This window comes from Heteronotia binoei, chromosome 21 (genome assembly GCF_032191835.1).
Source record: "Heteronotia binoei isolate CCM8104 ecotype False Entrance Well chromosome 21, APGP_CSIRO_Hbin_v1, whole genome shotgun sequence".
NCBI classification, from domain to species: domain Eukaryota; kingdom Metazoa; phylum Chordata; class Lepidosauria; order Squamata; family Gekkonidae; genus Heteronotia; species Heteronotia binoei.
In genome coordinates this window covers 177,448,704-177,470,538 of record NC_083243.1, presented here as the reverse complement: position 1 = coordinate 177,470,538, position 21,835 = coordinate 177,448,704, and the positions used below count along the sequence as shown (strand labels likewise).

At 44.0% G+C, this 21,835-nt stretch overlaps 1 protein-coding gene across 3 annotated transcripts in view; it reads right to left on the bottom strand.

The window, feature by feature from the left end:
* TMBIM1 (transmembrane BAX inhibitor motif containing 1) overlaps window positions 1–21,835 on the bottom strand; it is a 131,182-nt gene that overhangs the window by 87,858 nt on the left and 21,489 nt on the right. The window lies entirely within an intron of this gene.

Sequence of the window (21,835 nt, the reverse complement as noted above, 5' to 3'; positions counted from 1 at the left end):
TGGGACCCCCTCCCCCAATCGCCTCAGCACATGAAGCAGGTAGCAGCATTGCCAAGCTCTCCCCTGAAGCACTCTGAGGCAGAGTTGGGTGGGTGGGCAGATTCCAAACGCTGGGTGGGTAGGTGGGCAACCAGCCCCACCCCCTGCTCCCAGCAGCCCTTAGTCCAGCCATGAGCAGCTGGGGATTCCATGTGCTGCCTTATTTTCCACCGCCGTGAGCCTGAATGGTAAGTTCTTGGGTGGGTGGAGAGGAGAGAACCCCCTAGATTGCACAGGGCAGCTAGAGTGTCACGAGCTGGGGCTGAGTCAGGCAAAGTCCAGGGCGGTCCAGGGTCTGCAACTGGTGAGCAAGGTGGGTCCAAGGGCGCCAAAACAGAATCGTAATCCAGGTATCACAGGTCAGAGGTTCCGAAGCCGAAGTCAGGGGGTCCAGAGGTCCAAGCCAAAGTCAGGAATCCAAAGCCAAAGTCAAGAGCCGGAGTGGATGCTAGGATGTCAGGTATGTGACTAGTTGCTTCCACAAAGCCTCCTCCCAAAGCCCACAGCTATATAGCCCTCTGCTGCCTGTTGCTCATTTGGGCTAATTGCTGTCTCAGAGCAGCAGCCAGGGATCCTGCCGAAACTTAAGCATCCTCACACTTAGAAGGGCCAGAATCCTTTCAACACTCAGGGCGCGTCTTACTTGTGAGCGTGCCGCCCTCCTCCGATCCCTGAGGTCCCGACGAAGGCGGTCACGCACACGAGCCACCCGAGAGGGCGAGGCAGGGGGGCTTGGATCTTCTTCAGCAGGAGGCAGGGGCACTGGTGCAGGTGGCAGGGGCACAGTTCCTTCTGCAGGCTCTGCAGGCTTGGCTTCTTCTGCAGGGTCCCCAGCACCCATGACATAGAGTCCTTTTAGAATAGGAGGGAGGGAGGAGGGCAGCCAGGACATATCTCCCCCCAGCCAGCGTGTACAAGCCACACGCGTTTCCTAATGCTCCTGGTTGGAAAGGGTACCGGAAAGCAGGGAAATGGGGAGGAAACGCAGACCACACAAATCAGCCTTCTTTTGAACTTCGGAACTGGAAGCTGATTGCTGCAGGCTGAGCTCCAGGAAAGCTAGAAGGGGAATGGAGTTTACATGCAATTTAAATCACACTGGAGGGGGGGGGGGGAGAGGGGTGGCCCCCAGACTCTTCAGCTTTCACCCCCCCTCCTAAGCCCCCCCTGTGGCCCCCCTCACCCTGTGATTTTTAGCTACAGGGCTGCTAGGGATATGGTTTTGAGGCAAAGCAGCAGCACTAAGAAAGTGAAGACTGAACTTTTATCTCCCTGAACTAACCTCTGGCCCCTAATGTACTACTGGACATACAGGAGAAAATATATAGATATAAGTAGCAGGGTTGGGCATATACTGTATTTTGTCACCTTGGTAATGCTTTGGGAGACTAGGGATATCGGGGGAAATGAGGGCTGAGACTTGGGGAGAACAGGGCAGGAAGGAAAGTTTTCATCATTCTGCTTTAGGGTGAAAAAGGTTACAGGAAATCCAGTCATATTTGTCTGTATCACAAGGTACTCTTAATTATGAATATTTTAAAACCAGGGAACTATTATGCTGTATGGAAGTAATATTAGAGAATGTGGCTTTCAAATAAAATAAACACATTTAGCAAGCTGCTTATGAGAAGTCATACTCATCTGCTGTTTGCTAACAACACATTTCTCAATGCTTAAGGCAGAACAGTATGCTTTCAGGCAAAGGGCAAGAAAGGGCAAGAAATTTCAAAGGGCAAGAAATTTAACAAGGTCAGTTAGTCCCCACCCCACCCTACTTTTATAATTCTGCAGAATGTGCAAAACAAAGTTGTTATAGGTAACTTTTTAATAAAGGGAACAGGGTTGTAGCTTTAAGGTTTGTGAAAAATCCTAGGCAGTTTTATTGCATTGTTCACTTTTGTATTATACTGTTTTTAATTGCATTGTTCTCTAATTCAATAGCCCACTTTATTAAATGGGTTTGTTTCCACCACATCGTTTTCTAATTTTGCAATCTACCTTGAGCCTTAGTAAAAAGGCAGACTATAAATGAAGAAAATAACTGTTAAAAAATGTACCAGAGCCATTAAAAAATCTCAACAAAAGCAAGGACACATAACCAGACATCCTTGTCTTTTCTCAGTAACAGTATACAAGCTGCTTGCACCAGACAAAGAGTTCATCTTCAGAGGTCATGATTAGTGCCATGGCATAACAGCAAAAGGCAAGCAAGGTACAAGAAGAAATGATCTGTTAAACAAGAAACTAAAGGACTGGAAATCCCCATCTTCTCCTGGAGGTCAGGTATAGCTACTGCTGAATTGCAGAATGGGAGCAAAGTCCATGGACTTGGTATCAGACTGATGAAAGCATGGGAGGGAGAGAGGACACAGTACATAGGCTGGAATGGAGGAGCAATTATTTCCTGTTCCATTATCCAGCTGTAGAAACATGAAGTGCCTAGAAAGGTATTTCTCCAGGTTAAAAAGGACTGAGTAAAAAACTGTGCAATTATTGTCTCTGTTTCCAATTATCAAGCATTATAATTACAAGGACCATTATAGCATTGTTGAGATGCTGCAATATACATAAAAGCCCCTGGTTTATTAACGTTACATCCCAGTCCCAGGTTATTTGTCCTGCTCACCTCAGGTCCCCGAGGTCATGCACAGAGTACAGAACTCCAGCTCTGGGATAATAACCCAGAAATGGGGGGTGGGGAGAGATAAAAATCCAACCAGAAAAGACATAATAATCATGTAACCCCCCCCCAAAATGAGAAAACAACAACAAAATATCTAAATAAAATACAGATGTCTTTAATAAATCAAAGTTAGCACTCCCTACATCTAAAAAAAGTCTAGAGTGTGCCTTATAAGCACAGCGTACAGGTGTCAAATACAAACAAATTACACAAAATGCTATGAAGATCTGATTCAGCTAATCATATATAAACATGGATCACAAGAGAGTCAAAAATTATACAGTATATGGAAGCCTGCACTGATAACTAACACAAGAGTACTGGCCTTGTAATGCTGCTGGATCTGTCTGATTTAGATAACCTTGAAGACCTATTGATATCCATTATGAATTGTACGAGGAGGTGATTATTGGATCTTGAGATATTTGTTGTATTTGATCAGATTTATTAAAGACATCTGATTTTATTTAGATATTTTGTTGTTGTTTTCCCTCTTTCTCAACATTTGAGCATCCACAGTATTAACGGGTGTTCTATCGACTCTTCCTCCTGAAATATTTATGAGGAAGCGATCCTTCGTATTTACATGAGTTCATGTGCCAAGTTTTAGAGAACTCTAAAACATCCTGTCTTGCCTGATCATCAGGTGGCAAATATTGTTTTCAAAATAGATGCATTTGTTTTTTTTATTGAATTTACACATTGCCAATCCAGACTGGGACTCTAATCAAATGATATGAACAAACTGTTTCCATAGGTTTTGCATCTCATTAAACATGCATGTAGACACACAGACTTTCTTCTTTTTAGAATGAAACTTTTAAAATACCGGATTCTCCATATTTTCCATGCACAGAATCTAGCATCAACACAGTAAGCTGGATCATTCCAACCAAGTTTGGTGTAGAGCCAGTTTGGTGTAGTGGTTAAGTGTGCGGACTCTTATCTGGGAGAACCGGGTTTGATTCCCCACTCCTCCACTTGCACCTGCTGGAATGGCCTTGGGTTAGCCATAGCCCTGGCAGAGGTTGTCCTTGAAAGGGCAGCTGCTGTGAGAGCCCTCTCAGCCCCACCCACCTCACAGGGTGTCTGTTGTGGGGGAGGAAGGGAAAGGAGATTGTAGGCTGCTCTGAGCCTCTGTCCTTGAAAGGGCAGCTGCTGTGAGAGCCCTCTCCAGCCCCACCCACCTCACAGGGTGTCTGTTGTGGGGGAGGAAGGGAAAGGAGATTGTAGGCCGCTCTGAGCCTCTGTCCTTGAAAGGGCAGCTGCTGTGAGAGCCCTCTCCAGCCCCACCCACCTCACAGGGTGTCTGTTGTGGGGGAGGAAGGGAAAGGAGATTGTAGGCCGCTCTGAGCCTCTGTCCTTGAAAGGGCAGCTGCTGTGAGAGCCCTCTCCAGCCCCACCCACCTCACAGGGTGTCTGTTGTGGGGGAGGAAGGGAAAGGAGATTGTAGGCCGCTCTGAGCCTCTGTCCTTGAAAGGGCAGCTGCTGTGAGAGCCCTCTCCAGCCCCACCCACCTCACAGGGTGTCTGTTGTGGGGGAGGAAGGGAAAGGAGATTGTCAGCCGCTCTGAGACTCTTCGGAGTGGAGGGCGGGATATAAATCCAATATCTTCTTCTTCTTCTTCAAATAACAAGTTGGATACTGACTGAACTCTTACTATGAATGTGTGTTTCTCTGTCGTTTCTTAAAAAAAAAAACACTCACCCAGATCATAGACCAGCTTGTTCTTAGTGACATGACAATAACAAGTAACTAGACCAATTGTAAATTGAATTTCAGTGGAGGAACAAAATAAAAATTACTTTCAGCAGGGCTTTTTTTTTTGTAGAAAAAGCCCAGCAGAGATTGATTTGCAAACTAGGCCACACACCTTGATGTTACCATTTGTTTTGCACAGCAGGAACTTATTTGCATATTAGGCCACACCCCTGAGACCAAGCCAGTTGGAACTGCATTCCTGCTCAAGAAAAGCCCTTTTAGACAGAAATAGATGAACTCTACTGAAACATGGCATTCCCAAAAACAAGCTGGTGCTTGAAAAAGGCACGTGCATAACTTCAATTATAACTTTTATCCACTCTCTCACAAACTTTTGTCACACTCTCTCTTATGTATGTAGCAAAACCAAGTTGTTCTCCTTAGTATGTATATGAGAAGCAAAGTGGTTGATGTGGAGTTACTCTACTAGTATGAAATTCCAGTAATACTAGTTATATGAGAGCAGACTGAATTAATTTCTGGTGCATGCATAGGAGAACCCCAACGCTACAGTCCTGTAACTTGCCTTAATTTGATGTTAAGTAATGCTACATCCTCTACTTGCTTTCATGGGATCATACTGCAAAAGTTTCCCATAGGATTGGCATCAAGTATGAGAATGTTTTAAAAGAACTGAACTGATTCGCTCACACTTTCATTTGGACCCAGTCTCATTTCTGAAGATCCTCTATCACTTAGGGCAATGAAGATGGCTACATTCTAACTTTGGTATAATCAGTCAGTCAGTCACATTTTATTTGTATCCGGCCCTCCCCACCAAAGCGGCTCGGGGCGGCTAACAACAAGAACTTAGTACATACATTGTACAATAAATAATATTTAACTACAATTGATTAAAATCTATACAAATTCTAAAAACATTAGTATATTTGGTGCTATAATCGCTGGCAAGTTTACTTAGTAGCTTAGCAGTTTCAGCTGGTGAAGGCTGTTCGGAACAAGATGGGCTTCCAGGCCCTGCGGAACTGTTCAAAGTCCCGCAGGGCCCGCATTTCTTCTGGGAGCTGATTCTACAGCTGTGGAGCCATAGCAGAGAAAGCCCGAGTACGGGTACTCTGGAATCTTACCTCTTTTGGCCCGGGGATAGTCAGCAGGTTCTTCCCTGCTGACCTAATATTCAACATTTATTTATATTTGTAGGTAAACTATGCTGTTAAATTGTTGTTGACTGATTTTTTTGCTTGTAATAAATGTTGGAAAAAATCTCATGGAGCGTGTTTGCCATCTGATCCTGTAGTTTAAGAGTAATGGGCTCTTTCACAGGAGTTTGTGAAATATGAATAGTCTTAAATTAATCAAGCATAAGGCACTTTTAAAACCATGTAGCACTGTTGAAAGCAAATAACTACCTTCAGGTAGACAGGTTCTTAAATATTAGGATACTTAAATTGAACAAACTTGTTCTGGTAGAAACTTACAATGTCAACCATTAATTTTAGCTTTGATGTTAAGATTATGCTTGGCTCTAAATCCTGTTTGGATGAGAGCCAGTTTGGTGTAGCGGTAAAGTGTGCGGACTCTTATCTGGAGAACCAAGTTTGATTCCCCACTCTTCCACTTGCACCTGCTGCAATGGCCTTGGGTTAGCCATAGCTCTGGCAGAGGTTGTCCTTGAAAGGGCAGCTGCTGTGAGAGCCCTCTCAGCCCCACTCACCTCACAGGGTGTTTGTTGTGGGGGGAGAAGATAAAGGAGATTGTAGAATGCTCTGAGTCTCTGATTCAGAGAGAAGGGTGGGGTATAAATCTTCAATTCTTCTTCTTCTGTTGCCTGCATCTTTACGTTAGCAGTCTGTAAACATTTAGGCATTTTTGGCTGACTGGTTTGCCATTCTCAAGTTGTAAAGTAGATTAGTTAACTATACAGTGGAAGATGACAAGGAAAAAATCCCAAGTGCCTGGTTATTTCAGCTTCTAAAAAATCAGATGTTGATGCATAAGAATGTATAAACTCTACTTTAAGAACATCAGTGGTTTAATGTCAAAAGTTTTCACCTAGATATGTTCTTCCATGGGAAGGCTGGTTAATTTTCTCCTACATGGGAATAATTAGAATTGGACAAGATGGCCTGCATGGCTCCTTTCAACTCTGTGATTCTATGATTCCATGAACCAGAAGGATTTTGGGTAGGGGGAATCTCCAGACTGTTCCTTAGGGTACTCAAAGAACTAGTGCCTAAGACCAAGGAACATTCCAGGGCAAAAATGCCACAGGACATGAGTGGGCAGCTATTAAGTGATAGAAGGTGAAATCCTCCCTTGCTGAAGGGAAGAAGTCTGGCTATTCACTAGCACAAGGAGGAATTCAACCCTGCTTACACCAGTCGCTCTGTCATATGATTAATGCGGGTCTTTTGACCCTTTCACGAATCACGAGGTGAAGCAGAAAGTGGGAAAGACCCACCTTTGCTAATTCCTTGCCTCTCATGATTGGCAGTTTCCAACCTTATGACTGTTATCATACGACAGCATGATTATCCAATGCAGGACCAGGACAAGAAATGTAATATTCTACTAATCAAATGAGTGCATCTGAAGGATAGAGTCTACAATTAGGCACAAATTCAATACACAGCAGCCTTTAGTCCAGCAAACAAGGAAATCAGGTCCTTTAACTATTAAGCAGGTACAATTGCTGCGTATGCTGGTGGCCAGTGCAATACTGTTGCCTGTTCTTGTGGAGTGAGTTCTATTCTTAGCTCTTCAATGCAGCTTCCCGCCCCTCTGAGTCAGGCCTCAAGAATTCGGATGCCTGAAAAATAGGGAGTGGCAGTGAATTCTCCCTGCCAACATGCTGAGCTCAAAGACAGCACTCATGAGAAAGCAGCTATGAAACAGGCCCATACCAAGAAGCAACACGTTCTGTTGTGACTAGCTGTGCTTGAAAGCCCTCTGTGGCTAATACTTCATATAGGAGAAACGCCGATTACATCTGCAGCAGAATACCACAAGCTGTCTCTATTTTTTTAAAAAATATATATATATTTCTCAACTGCCTTTCAGCCAGAGAATCTCCAAGTGGTTCACAATTAAGCAAACCAATACAAAACCAGAAAATAATTATTCAAGGATAAAGCAGCATTGGGTTGCCAATCCCCAGGTGGGTTGGGACGCCTAGAGTATCACAGTAGGAGACTGAAACCAAGCAAAAACTGTGAAATACTTAACGGAAAGACGCTCAATACAAAGCTTCTATGATAAATTTATAAAGGCAAAAACTTAGTAACTAATAACGAGTCCTTGAAGAAATACAATACAAAAATTCGTGACATCCTAATTACATACACATAGCAATCATAAATCTACAAATTTCAATATTTCATTAATTCATTTATTCCAGTCCTTTTAATAGCGTCAATTTCTGACTTGTAAAAACTCACAACAATTCACCCGTTCCAACGGGCTGAATTAAAATGCTGGTGCTCCAATAATTCAACAGGAAAAGTTTCTATATTTTTCCAGCATGCTTTTTCAGTTATGCCAAATTTCTGGCTTCCAAAATTCATGCAAGAACTTTCCAATCGTGAAGTTGAAGTGGGCATGTCACAAGCCTCTTAACAGGAACGCACCTTAACTTCTGTTTCTGGAAAAAAAATCTTCCTCAGAGGGGCATATCCCGCTGTATAAATTCAATCATCTGACACGGAGATTTGTTGAAAAAAATATAGCATGTTGAAAAGATATAGAAACTATTCCTGTTAAATTATCGGAGCACCAGCACTTTAATTCAGCCCGCTGGAACGGGTGAATCGTTGTGAGTTTTTACAAGTCAGAAATTGACGCTATTAAAAGGACTAGAATAAATGAATGAAATGTTGAAATTTGTAGATGAGTTATGATTGCTATGTGTATGTAATTAGAATGTTGTGAATTTTTGTATTGTATTTCTTCAAGCACTTGTTATTTAGTTATAAAGTTTTTGCCTTTATAAATTTGTTATAGAAGCTTTGTACTGAGTTTTTTTCATTAACTATTTCATAGCTTTTGCTTGGTTTCAATCCCCAGGTGGGGACAGGGGATCCCCTGGTTTGGAGGCCCTCCCCCTGCTTCAGGATTATCAGACGGTGGGTGGGGAGGAGGAAAATGTCCTCAGGGCACTCCATTATAAGCCATGGAGATAGATGCCCATAGGGTATAATGGAGAATTGATCCATGAGTATTTGAAGCTCTAGGGGGGTTGGGGGGTTTTTTAGTTAGGGGCACCAAATTTTCAGCATAACATCCAGTGCCTCCCCCCAAATTTCAAAAACATTGAACCAAGGGGTCCAATTCTAAGAGCCTCAGAAGAAGGTGCCCCTATCCATTATTTTCAAATGGAGGGAAGGCATTTAAAAGATGTGTGTTCCCTTTATATGTGACTGCCAGAATTCTCTTCAGAGTTCAGTCATGCTTGTCACACCCTTGCTACTGGCTCCACCCCCAAAGTCCCCAGATATTTTCTGAGTCGAACTTGGCAACCCTAGGCAAAAAAGCTCCAGTAAATCAGTTAAATATACCAGTATTTGAAAGCAGCAACTAATGGTAAAAAATACAAGTTACTAAAACGCTAAAATAAGGCTTGATGGCCAAGTAATAATAGCCAGTACAAATCAGCATAAATCAACAAATACAAGCTACTGTTGAAACAGAGAAACCTTCAGATGATGTCTAAAGTTGTGTACGGCAAAGTTCCACAAGCGAGACACTATTACTGAAAAGGCCCTGTCTCTAGCAGGCACACATTTCACAGAAGATGGGTATACACGGAGCAAGGAGATCTGGTGGTGACCTTAATGTTAGACAGGTCAACATGAGTTCTATGTCACTCTGATTCAGCATTTTCTAATTGTGCTTGAAAACGGATTTGACAGTGACATTTTCTTATACTGGATCTAAGAATATCCTATAAACTGATACCAGTTAGTCTCTAAAGCTGCATTCTGTTACAGATAAGCTTCCTAAACAGCCTCCAAAGGCAGTATTACACAGCCAGTATTATATTAACCTATTCTGAACATGACCCCAATACAAATCTCACTTTTCTCAGAAGCAAGGTAACTACTAAACCAACTAAAGTTGATCACAAGCATTACATACTACTGATGAGACCTAAGAATCCATCTGAAGGGATGAATGTCTAAATATGCTCCAGGCAGGGCCGGATCCAGGGGCAGGGGCAGAGGGGGGTACTTGCCCCAGGCGCTGACAGAGGGGGGGTGCCAAATGGGATATGAAGTCCATTGTACTCTATGGGACCATAAGATAGAATAGCCCATAAGGGGGTGCCATTTTTTAATTCCCCCCCCTCAAAAAACTTGTAGATCCGGTCCCGGCTCCAGGCCCCAATCCTGACACTACAGGAGAATGAAGGCTCATCCAAGACTGCCTACTTCTCTTCCTCCTTCCGCTGTATTAAGCAGCAGCACTGCAGCCTTATCTGGTTTGAGTTTCATAACAACATAAGAGAAGCCATGTTGGATCAGGCCAATGGCCCATCCAGTCCAACACTCTGTCTCACAGTGCCCCCCCCCCAAAAAAAGGAGGTTCACAAGTGGGGCTAGAAGCCCTTCCACTTTGCACCCCCCCAAGCACCAAGAATACAGAGCATCACTGCCCCAGACAGTTCCAATAATATGCTGTAGCTTATAGTCACTGATGGACCTCTGCTCCATATTTTTATCCAAACCCCTCTTGAAGCTGGCTAGGCTTGTAGCCACCAGCACATTCTGTGGCAGTGAATTCCACATGTTAATCACCCTTTGGGTGAAGAAGTACTTCCTTTTATCCGTTCTAACCCTACTGCTCAGAAATTTCATTGAGTGCCCACAAGTTCTTGTATTGTGAGAAAGGGAGAAAAGTACTTCTTTCTCTACTTTCTCCATCCCATGCATAATCTTGTAAACCTCTATCATGTCACCCCGCAGTCGACGTTTCTCCAAGCTAAAGAGCCCCAAACATTTTAACCTTTCTTCATAGGGAAAGTGTTCCAATCCTTTAATCATTCTAGTTGCCCTTTTCTGGACTTTTTCCAATGCTATAATATCCTTTTTGAGGTGCGGTGACCAGAATTGTACACAGTATTCCAAATGAGACCGCACTATGAACCAGGCTCGGAACACTACAGGCAACCAGTGCAGCGTCTCCAGTGCAGGTTGGATGTGCACCCGTAAAGGCAGCTCCAATACCAACCTGGTCACAGCATTCTGCACCAGTTGCAGCTTCCGGGTCCGAGTCAAAGGCAGCCCCATGTAGAGGGCATTACAGTAATCTATTCTCGAGGTGACTGTTGCATGAATTACTGTAGCCAAGTTGCTGCATTCCAGGTATGGAGCCAACTGTCTCATCTGCCTAAGATGACAGAATGCAGATCTGGCAGTGGCTGCCACCTGGGCCTCCATAGTTAATGAAGGCTCCAGAAGAACCCCTAAACTTTTGACCCTCAAAGCTGGCACTGAAGGTGCCCCATCGAAGGTCGGTAAAGGGATCTCTCTTCCCAGGTCGCCTCGGCTTAGGTACAGAACCTCTGTCTTTGCTGGATTCAATTTCAGTCTACTTTGTCTGAGCCATTTCACAGCAGCTTGTAATGCCCGATCTAGAGTTTCTGGGATGCAGTCAACCTGGCCGCCCATCAGGAGGTAGAGCTGGGTGTCATCTGCATATTGGTAACATCCCAGCCCATAGCTCCGGACAATCTGGGCGAGGGGGGGCATGTAGATGGTAAATTGTGTTGGGAAGCGAACCACCCCGAGGCACCCCACATACTAGTGGGTGTCTCCATGACGACTTCTCTCCCACTGCCACCCTCTGGCCCTGACCTTGGAGAAAAGAGGTAAGCCATTGGAGGGCAGACTCCTGAATCCCCGTGTCGGCAAGGCGGTGCAACAGCAGCTGGTAGTTGACTGTATCAAAAGCAGCCAACAGATCTAATAACAACAGCACTGCCAATCCACCTTAATCCAGATGTCTTAGAAGTTCATCCAAAAGAGCAACCAGTACCGTCTCCATCCCATGTCCCGGGCGAAAACCGGACTGAAATGGGTCTAATGCGGAAGTGTCATTCAAAAACCCCTGTAGCTGTGCTGCCACTGCCCTCTCAATGACTTTGCCCAAAAAGGGAAAGTTCGACACCGGTCGATAGTTGGCCATTTCAACCGAGTATAAAAATGGTTTTTTAGGAAGTGGATGAAGCACAGAACCCTAACCCTTCTGTCAAGGAGCTATTAACGATCTGTTGAAGTGGCACCAATAGCTCCGTCTGGTGCGCCCTTACCAGCCAGGACGGACATGGGTCCAGATAACAAGTAGTCGGACGCACAGAACAGAGGACCTTGTCGACTTCCCTGAGGGGCATTATGATACTGGCTGATTTGTTATCAATTCCCTTCCTAACAATTCCCAGCATGGCGTTGGCCTTTTTTATTGCAATCGCACACTGTCTTGACATTTTCAGTGAGTTATCTACAACGACCTCAAGATCTCTCTCTTGGTCAGTCTCTGCCAGTTCACACCCCATCAACTTGTATTTGTAACTGGGATTTTTGACCCCAATGTGCATTACTTTGCACTTGGCCACATTGAACCTCATCTGCCACGTTGACACCCACTCACCCAGCCTCAACAGATCCCATTGGAGTGCCTCACAATCCTCTCTGAATCTTACCACCCTGAACAATTTAGTGTCATCTGCAAATTTATCCACTTCACTGCTTACTCCCAACTCCAAATCATTTATGAATAAGTTAAAGAGCATGGGATCCAGTACTGACCCCTGCGGCACCCCACTGCTTAACGTCTTCCACTGAAAAGATTGCCCATTTATACTCACTCTCTGTTTCCTATTAATTAGCCAATTTTTGATCCACAAGAAGACTTGTCCTTTTACTCCATGACTCTCGAGCTTACTAAGAAGCCTTTGATGAGGAACTTTATCAAAAACTTTCTGGAAATCAAGGTAAACAACATCTATTGGGTCCCCTTTGTCCACACGTTTGTTCACCCCCTCAAAGAACTGTAACAGGTTAGTGAGGCAAGATCTTCCCTTACAGAACCCATGCTGAGTCTTCCTCAATAACTTGTGTTCATCAATGTGCCTACTCATTCTGTCCTTGATAATGCTTTCTACCAACTTCCCTGGTACTGAAGTCAGATTGACTGGCCTGTAATTTCCCGGATCTCCCCTGGAACCCTTTTTAAAGATGGGAGTGACATTTGCTACCTTCCAGGCCTCAGGAACAGAGGCAGATTTCAATGAAAGATTAAATATTTTTGTCAGGAGATCCACAAATTCATCTTTGAGTTCTTTCAGAACTCTTGGATGTATGCCATCCAGAATTGGTGACTTATTAGTTTTTAATTTGTCTATCAGTTGTAGGACCTCCTCTCTTGTCCCCTCAGGTGTTTCAACACCCCTTCCAAAATTAGCGGTTCTGGAGGGGGCAAACATTTCTCATCTTCCACAGTGAAAACTGAGGCAAAAAAATGAATTCAGTTTCTCAGCCATTTCCCTATCCTCCTTCAGTAATCCTTTTATCCTTGGTCATCCAAGGACCCCACTGCCTCCCTGGCTGGTTTCCTGCTTCTAATATATTTGAAGAAATTTTTATTGTTGGTCTTTATGTTTTTTTGCAATATGCTCCTCATGGTCCCTTTTTGCCTGCCTGATCACAGTCTTGCATTGGATTTGCCACAGCCTGTGTTCCCTTTTATTAATCTCACTTGGACTAGCTTTCCACCGCTTAAAGAAATCTTTCTTACCTTTTACAGCTTCCATTACTTTGTTTGTTAACCATGCAGGCCTTTCCTTATACCTGTTTATGCCTTTCCTAACTTGTGGTATATATTTTACCTGAGCTTCTAGGATTATAGTTTTAAATAGCCACCAAGCTTCGCCAAGGGTTTGACTGCATTTACCTTTCCTTTCAGTTTCTGCTTCACATGCCTCCTCATCTCAGAGAATTTACCCCTTTTAAAGTTAAACGTGGTTGTGCTGGTCTTTTGGGGCAACTCCCTATTTATACAAATGGCGAAATCAATAACGTTATGGTCACTGCTCCCAAGCGGTGCAATCACTTTTACATCTCTCACCAAGTCTTGGGCATTACTTAGGACCAAATCCAGGATCGCCCCACCCCTGGTAGGTTCTGTGATTATCTGCTCCATAGCACAGTCATTGAGAGCATCTAGAAACTCAATCTATTTCTCTCAGTCTGCCCCAGGAACACAGCCACTCCCAGTCAATCAGCAACAATCACCTCCAGCCTATTCAAACCAAACAAACAGCTGTTCCCCAGCAACCATAAACTTTCAGCAATTTCCCCAGAACTTTCAACCAGAAATTTTCAGCAATTTCCCCAGCTGTTTAGAAAGCCAATCCTCACCCTTATAGCCTTCTTATCTGCTCTCTCTCATAGCTCTCTGAAATGTGCTTAGCCTCTGGCAAGGTGCAGTTTAATTTCAGTTTAAGTTTAGTTTCAGTTTATTGACAGCCTATTACTATCATCATGCATCTCTTTGGTGCATCTGCTGCCTTATTGCAGCCTGCTGAGAGTTTTATTTATTCAAAACATTTGTATCCTGCCTTTCTGCCCAATCAGGGTCAACAGGGAGGCTACCAAATGAAATAGCATAATAAAATATATCATAAAACCACACAAGGATAACACTTAGCTCTATGTCCCTGGATAACTTCTCCCAGTAGCTTCATGTAATTGTTAAATAGCATGGGAAACAGCTACTAATGAATCCAGGTATCCATGCAGTCTCAGTGGAAATTTATGGATGGCTTACAATTGAACAATCCCAGCTGAGCTATTCAAAGTCCTAACAGATGATGCTGTTAAAGTCATGCGCTCATTATGTCAGCAAATTTGGAAAATGCAACAGTGGCCACAGGATTGGAAAAGGTCAGTTTATATTCCAATCCCAAAGAGGGTAATGCCAAGGAATGTTCAGAGTATCTCACCATTGCAAACATTTCACATGCCGGCAAAATCATGTTAAAGATCCTACAGATCATGTTAAAGATCCTGCCTTCAGCAGTACATGGATCAGGAACTACTAGAAGTACAAGCTGGGTTTCGGAGAGGTGGAGGAACTAGAGATCAAATTTGCTGGATTATGGAGAAAGCATAGGAGTACCAGAAAAAACATCTATTTTTGCTTCATTGACTACACCAAAACATTTGATTGTGTGGATCACAACAAACTGTGGCATGTCCTTAAAGAGATGGGAGTACCAGACCACCTCACATGTCTTCTGAGAAACCCGCATAAGGGACAAGAAGCAACTATCAGAACAGGATATGGAACAACTGGTTGGTTTAGAATAGGAAAAGGAGTTTGACAAGGATGTATATTGTCACCCTGCTTATTTAATTTATATGCAGAGTACATCATGCGGAATGCCGGCCTGGATGAATCACAAACCGGAATTAAGATTGCCGGGAAAAACACCAACCTCAGAAATGCAGATGACACCACTCTAATAGCAGAAACTGAGGAGGACCTAAAGAACCTCTTGCTGAGGGTGAAAGAGGAGAGCACAAAAGTAGGCTTGAAACTCATCATCAAAAAATCTAAGATCATGGCTTCTGGCCCCATCACACCTTGGCAAATAGAAGGGGAAGACCTGGAAGTAGTGACAAACTTCACATTCCTAGGATCCAAGATGATTGCAGATGGTGACTGTAGCCATCAAATTAAAAGATGTTTGCTCCATGGAAGGACAGCTAGGCAGTTATAATAAAAAGTGGAGACATCACCCCGCCAACAAAAGTCTGTATAGTCAAAGTGATGGTATTCCCAGTAATAATGTATGGCTGTGAGAGTTAGACCATAAGGAAGGCCAAGCGCAGAAGAATAGATGTTTTCTAATTGTGCGGCTGGAGAAGACTCTTGAGAGTCTCTTGGGCTGCAAGAAGATCAAATTAGTCAGTCCTAAGGGAAACCAACCCTGACTGTTCCCTGCAAGGTCAGATGCTGAAGCTGAAGCTCAAATACTTTGGCCTCCAAATGAGAAGGGAGCACTCACTGGAGAAGACTCTGATGCTAGGAAAGACAGAAGGCAAGAGAAGGGGACAGCAAAAGATGAAATGGCTGGACAGCATTACTGATGTAACTAACATGAATTTAAGTGGACTTGGGAGGATGGTGGAAGACAAGAGGGCCTGGTATGACTTGGTCCATGGAGTCGCAAAGAGGTGGACTCGACTGTGTGACTGAACAACAACACCACAATTGGCTCTACAGTCACTTGGATTCAAGACACAAAACTCCTCAGGTTGCTGCTGTGCAGAATTTACGCAAAGGAGGACTCAAAAAGTTACTTGAAGGGAAACATTTTGAGTCTTCGTTAGGGAATACTTATTTACTTACTTGATTTCTATCCTGCACTCCCCACAAGTGAGCTCAGTGTAGGTCACAACATACAGACACAAAGAAAGATCAGCTTTAAAAACTCAAAACAACCATTCCAAATTCCCTAATAAGGATGACATTCCAAAATCTTGTGATGTCCTGGGCCTGTTTCCATCAAAGTGAATATGGAACCTAATCGATATGAGTTCTCAGAATGGTAAATTCACTGCCATCAAGATCAAGGGCAGCTTGAGAAGAAGGGGCCAGATTGGTTGGACATTCACTGCCCCAACCAAAGGCCTGGCAGAACAGTTCCATTTTACAGGCCCTGTGAGACTGTAATAGATTCACACAAGGCCCTAATCTCCATTGGGAACTTGTTTCACCAGGTTGGGGCTAGAGTTGAAAACACCCTGGCCCTGGTCAAAGCAAAACAGATGTCTTTGGGGCCAGGGATTACTAGTCGATGTTGATCTACTGAGCACAAGGCTCTTTGGGTCACATATGGGGAGAAGTAATCCCACAGGTATGTTGGTCCCTGCCCACATAGGGCCTTAAAGGTTAACACCAACACCCTGAAGCAGATCCAGAACTCTATCAGTGGCCAGTGCAATTGGTGTAGCACTGGCTGAATTTCTATCTTGCCCTTCCCACAAGTGCAGAGACATCACACTTAGCGAGTGTGCCGCTACATTTTGCACTAGCTGCAACTTCCAAGTCAGGTGCTAGCCTGGCATAGAGTGAGTTACAACAGTCTAAACCTGGAAGTGACCGTTGTGTGGATCACCATAGCTAAGTTGTGGGAGGAAAGGTAGGGAGCTAGTTGCCAAAGCCACTGAAGATGGGGAAATGCTGATTTGGCAGCTGCAGAGACCTGGGTCTTCATTGATAATGAAGCATCCAGTATCACTCCTAAACTCCTTACTCTCAGCACTGGTGTCTGTGGTGCCCCACCCAGAGGTGGGAACCAAATTTTTATATCCAGTCCCCTGCAGCTCAGGTACAGGACCTCTAGCTTTGATGGACTTAACTTCAGCCAGCTCTGCTGCAACCAACCAGCCACAGCCCTCAAAGCCCTGTCCAAAACAATTGGAGATGAGTCTGGCCAGCTGTCCATTAACAGATATAGCTAGCCCAAACCTATGGATTAGCTGGATAAGGGGGTGCATATAGAAGTTAAATAATAATGGGGAGAGGATGCCACAATCCCGTGGGAATCACAGTGAAATCCTCTCCCCAAGTGTCACCCTCTGCCCTGAACCCTGGAGAAAGAAGAAGAGCCACTGCAGGGCAGTTCCTTGGATCCCCACATCAGCAAGGCGGGTAAAAAGATTATGGTCAACTGTGTCAAATGCTGCTGCTACATCAAGAAGCAACAGCAGCACCAACCTGCCTCAATCCAAGTGACTCCAGAGGTTGTCTGTAAGGGTGACCAGTGAAGACTTGATTCTATGGCCAGGACAAAAGCTGGACTAGAAAAAATCCATGAGAATAGCTACATGTGTGTATATATGTGCTTGCTGGGGGGAAAGTGTAGATGACTGGGGAAAGCAATGGCAAACCACCCCATAAAAAGTCTGATGTGAAAACGTTGTGAAAGCTACATCACACCAGCGTTGAAAACAACTGGTGCTTGTACAGGGACTACCTTTACCTTTATACATATATGCTGTCAAAGACCACAGAATGATGACTGAGCCTGTATTTAGTTTGCCAGTGTGTGTGTATGTGTGTATTATATAGAAATGTTCTGTACATGCTCCCTTTCCATTAACAAGTACATATATAAATACACAAAATAGATATGCTGTAACTGTATACTGTCATTTCAGTTCAAAACATGGGGGAAAGCAAAGATCCCCTGTGCAAGCACCAGTCGTTTCTGACTCTGGGAGGATGACATTATTACTGGGCAGCTGTGGGACTCTCTTTTTTAAATTACTTCTGTTTTCTCTGATGATTTCAGGGTGTGCCTCAAAAAGCTGTTGCCTAAAAGATTAGGCCAGGGGCATCAAACATACAGCCCGGGGGCCGAATCAGGCCCCTTGAGGGCTCCTATCAGCTCCACCCAGCAACTGGCTGTCATCTGCTTCCTTCTCCCTCTCTCTTGCTTCCTTCTGCATCACAGCTTGCTTTGCCAGGCTCACTCAATCGCATAGCAAAGTTACAGAGCAAAGCCTCTATTTTCTCCATTTGCTGAGGCTCCTTCCTTGGGGAGGAAGGAGGAAGAGAGATAGCTATCTTCAAAGGAAGCCCTTACTCTTTCCTTCCTTCCCCAGGGGACCAGGAGGGGGAGAAGTCTCAGCCAACAGAAGAAAAAGAGGTTTGGCTCAGTAGCTGTGCTGTGCAATTAAGAGAGCTGGATTGCACGGGGAGAGATACACAGACCTTTAAAACCAAAAAGTGCTAATGTTTTAAGTTTTTAAAATATCTTTGTGTTTGTCTGTGTCCTTTACTCTGCTACCTGGCATTATGTTTTTTGGCACACATGGCCCAACCTGGCAAGGTCTCACTGATGTCAGATCCAACCCCCAAAACAACTGAGTTTGACATCCCTCCATTAGGCTGTGATGGATAGGAACAGAACATGATTCTGCCACACAATTAACACATCATGTGTGGGCTCTGAATGCATAGAAGATAACAAGAATCTCTCCAGGGCAGGAAATCAAAGACGACAAAAAAAAAAAAAAAAAGAAGAATTGGGTTTTATACTATGTCGCAGAAGTGAGTACACCCCCTCACATTTTGTAAATATTTAAGTATATCTATTCATGTGACAACACTGAAGAAATGACACTTGGCTACAATGTACAATGTACAACAAGCAGCTGAAAAAAGGCACGAAGATCAATGTTTACAAAGCGGTTGTGATGACAACCCTCATCTACGGCTCCGAATCGTGGGTTTTATACCGTCATCACCTGCGACTCCTTGAGCGCTTTCATCAGCACTGCCTTCGCACCATCCTCAACATCCACTGGAGTGACTTTGTGACCAACACTGAAGTCCTCAAGAGGGCGGAGGTTACAAGCATCGAGGCACTGCTGTTGAAGACGCAGCTGCGCTGGGCAGGGCATATTTCTAGGATGGAAAACCACCGCCTTCCCAAGATTGCTCTGTATGGCAAACTTTCCACCGGCCATCGAAATAGAGGGGCACCAAAGAAGAGGTACAAGGACTCCTTGAAGAAATCCCTTGGCACCTGTCGCATCAACCATCACCAGTGGTCTGACGTAGCCTCAGATCGCAAAGCATGGAGGCACACCATCCACCAGGCTGTCTCTTCCTTTGAGAACGCACGCCATAGCTGGTCTTGAGGACAAAAGGAGACTGAGGAAGAATCGCACTGCTACAGCACCAACCCCAAATCAGACTTTTCCCTGCAGCCACTGTGGCCGGATCTGCCTGTCCCACATTGGTCTTGTCAGCCACCAGTGAGCCTGCAGCAGACGTGGACTACTGCACCCTTCTTAAATCTTCGTTCGCGAAGTCAAGCCGAGAGAGAGACAATGTAAAGTAGTGAGTCTACAGCTTGTACAACAGCGTAAATGTGCTGTCCCCTCATAATTACGCAACACACAGCCATTAATGTCTAAACTGCTGGCAACCAAAGTGAGTACACCCCTAAGTGATAATGTCCAAATGGGGCTCAGGTAGCTGTTTTCCCTCCCTGGTGTCATGTGACTCGTTAGTGATACAAGGTATCAGGTGTAAACGGGGAGCAGGTTATCGCTCTCACTCCCTCATACTGGTTACTGGAAGTTCCACATGGCACCTCGTGGCAATGAACTCTCTGAGGATCTGAAAAAAACAAATTGCTGCTCTACATAAAGATGACCTAGGCTATAAGAAGATTGCCAAGACCCTGAAACTGAGCTGCAGCACGGTGGCCAAGACCATACAGCGGTTTAACAGGCTAGGTTCCACTCAGAATAGGCCTCACCATGGTCGACCAAAGAAGTTGAGGTGGTAACACACCAGCTTTATGAGAAAAAAAAACCTCTCCTATCTAGGCAATCTCAAGAGTCAGATGATATTTAACCAATTAAATGCATTCCAGACTCATTTAAAATTACAGACTTAATGTGTAGATTTGATTCAAGTTGAAGACAAGGAAAAAGGAAAACAGAGAGGTTTAATCCTTTGGGGCCCCGCTATAGCTTAAACGGTCAAGGAACACTGAATAATGATCAAGGAACGGTCAAGGAACATCAGAATAATGATCAAGGAACGGTCAAGGAACATCAGAATAATGATCAAAAAGCCTGACATGAACAGCATCCGATAAGCATTCTGAAGGTATGTTTGAAAACCTAAACTTTTAGCTCTAGTACAGCACAACAGCCACAGATACCCTGTAGTGGTGGCCAAGAGAAATATCAAAGTTAATACACTGAATCGGCATCTATTCTGTTGATCCATACCAAGCAGAACTATGAATTGCAGTATCTCAGCTACTTCAGGTTCCAAAAACTAATTAACATTGCCTCTTTGACATGATGTAGTGGATGTGGACTGAAAGTGGCTTTTGTATTTGGTAAAAATGTCATTCTGATAATCATCTGATTCTTTTTGATAGAAGAACGCTATGTGACCGATTTCGCGCTAGACCTTTAATCCTAGTTTAACTCTGTCCCCAAACTGACATTCTGCATTAGAATAATAGAATCAGAGAAACCAACTCTGTGATTCTATTATTTTAGTGTAGAAAGTCAGCTTGGGGACAGGGCTAGACCAGGATTAAAGGTCTAGTGTGAAAATAGCTCCCTGCTTCACCGTACAGGCAACACAAAAAGTCCCTGGCTGTATGGAAAGAATTCACACTAGAATTGTCCCTCCTGAAAACTAGGGAGACGGGCATGAAAAGGTGCCACATTGTGGGCACCTCCCACACGACTTGCAGCTTATTACTTCATACCACGGAGGCTTCCATACCAAAGGGTAACACCAGAAGATAATTTTAAAATGTCCAGATTTTTAACCAAGCAATCTCTATAGCCACCTACCTTCAGTCTGGCAAACATTACCACCTTCTGCACTGTCATCTACTCAAAAAGTACTGCTGTGCTGAAATTTCCAAATTTGGCCAGTATAAACCGCCCTGTTCATCCCTCCCCCCCAAAACTGCAACTGTCCTCCAGGAAAAAAGCAAGGCTTCTTCGAGAGATGAATCCAGCACTGTCAACAGTATTTTGCTCCAGGCAGTATACACTAATGAAGTTCTAAAACCCAGGCTGTTTTCACTGAAATTTTTTGCTCCACCTTGGCTTCCTTACAGCCAGGGCTTGAATTCAGCAGGAGCTCACGGGAGTGCAGCTCCTGAATCTCCAGCCAAGGTCTACATGCAGTGAGGAGTTTCTCCCCATTACACAGATCCCAGGGCATATGCAAACGATATGTGCTACTGAGCTCCTGCATCTTTTTTTCTACAAAATGACCCCTGCTTACAGCAGTGCTGTTTTGGGAAGAAAGGGAAAAAATGGCACGCATGGGAGGATGAGACAAGAAAGGGGAAACCCTTGTATGGCTGCTCTGTTGCCTCCGTAAGCTCTTCACTTGCAGCAGCAGTGAAAGCTACACAGAGAATTATCTCCATGTGGAAGATACTTTAGTTTCCCCTCACTAGACAGAGATGGGAAAATATTCTTGAACCACTCTCTGCTTCAGCCCTATACTGCCTTCAGTTGTGAGAAATAATCAGCAGCTGATATGCTGCTCCAGGAATTCTGAAAAAAACTACAGGATCATAGTGTATTATAAACCAAATATACAACACCATGATAATAGCTAACTATGAATAAATACATCTAAACACAATTCTTTCTAAGTCTTGTATGTTGTATCTCGAAATTCTATTTTTAGATGAAAAAGACTAATGCTAAAAATACACAGATTGTAATATTGACATCATAGCCACTAATATTCATTTGCAATCAGTACCACAATGTGGACAAGGTGTAGTCATACATCACAACGCGGAGGAAATAAAGTCTTGCT